The sequence below is a fragment of the Echinococcus granulosus genome (assembly GCF_000524195.1).
Source record: "Echinococcus granulosus chromosome Unknown EG_S00014, whole genome shotgun sequence".
Classification (NCBI taxonomy): domain Eukaryota; kingdom Metazoa; phylum Platyhelminthes; class Cestoda; order Cyclophyllidea; family Taeniidae; genus Echinococcus; species Echinococcus granulosus.
Genome location: NW_020170394.1, coordinates 1231543 through 1233249, shown reverse-complemented (window position 1 = coordinate 1233249; position 1707 = coordinate 1231543).

Here is a 1707-nt window from a genome sequence, read left to right as displayed (position 1 = left end):
GAAACCTGAATAGATGGTTTGGAAATTCTGCTTTCATCCAATTATATTTAACTGAAGAACTGTGGCCTCCAAGGCTTCACTCGCATTTCAATTCCGTTAAACCGATCATTGTATCATCACTTAATAAGAGTAAATTAAATAGATATGTGCAAAAAACGTATTCACATTCAAGTGAAGGAATGTCACCAGTAAATGCAAAACCGGTTTGTAAGGTTAATACCTTACGAGAGCTCCAAGACTCAACCGTTTTTCATATGAATGGATGTTTATTTAAAATAACCATTGCAATTGATCTGGACCAAGATAACTTCTAAAACTGGTGCAGTGTGGACCAGTGTAAATAAAAGGCGTGTCTGCTTCTGGAACGATTAATTTTGAACCATTACAAGCAAGCTTGGCCAGCATTCTTTGCCTATACCGCTCGTTCGACAACCCGGAATAACCAACTGCCGCCTTTTAAGGAAGCCTGTTTCCAGGCGCATCATTAAAGGTGGCAAGATCTGAAAAATGAAGTGATTCTAATAAATAACTCATAGGTGATCAGGGCCCTCCAGCATGCATCTAGACACTCCATGTTTGACCAGTGACTGAGGTACATTATTCCCACTGATGTGTTTTGCCTTGGTGGGAGGAACGCAAGAATGGTCGATGCAAGGAAAAGCAGCATGCGTATGACATTTTCGTCTGCCTTGGGACTGCCAAAATTTTTGCATACATAAAAACGAATCTGAATTTTTCGGTATTAGCCTGTACCGTCGCCATGATTTTACCCAATCTAAAATTTAATTTGCGATTAAATTTGATAAACCAGTCTTCTATTTCCCCTATTATTTGCGGTTCTGGTTACTCTGCTATTAGATACACTCGTATGCAAAACAGCATAATTACACTCCCATTTTAGAGTTAAGCCTCTATAAGGTGGTTAAAGACGTTAATTGTTAACCTAAAACTTGTTTAAAGTACATACCCAAAATTGCGATTTACTAGTGGATGCACACGAGTGAACACAAAATCTCCCAAGACTGCTCAGTAGACAAGAACGCATTTAATTTGTCCATTCTTCACTTGCGAACCTAATGTTGTCTTTGGCAAACGCTTCTCAGATTATGAAAGAGTTCCAACACACTGACAAGTACCTGCAAGAGTGCGATGTGGATGACCAAGAGTAGGCAAGGGCATGCAAACCCTAAGGGAGTCAAGTATTTTCTCGAGCGAATAGCTGCTAAGAGGAACTATATGATGAGTCACATTTGTATGACAAAATTTTGGGCATCAAAATAATGCGAATTTTTATGCGAATCAACCTTTTTTAGTGGCAACAAGGCACATACAAAAAGGGAATAGTTGTGTAGAAATCCGTGCACTCCAGCAGAAGATAACGAATTTCAATACCAAAGTACCGGAAAGTAATTGAAGCGTGTGCCACTTTCGTTATGGGGAAAGGCTTTGCATTTTACGCATTGCCTGCCACGTAGACTAATAATTCATAGGGTTATGGGATTATTGATGACAATTGAGATCTTCGTCTGTTGAAAAGGAAAGGCTTATTTTAAAAACAAAAATATTTGAAGTTAGAAAATTTTTTTCCATAAGATTTGTGAAATCGCATGTGCATGAGTGAAAGCATGAATGAATGAGAACATAACTTTGATTAGAATTGTGCTTTCCAATTATCGGCGATGTTGAAAGATCTTCGCCAAAAGCTTG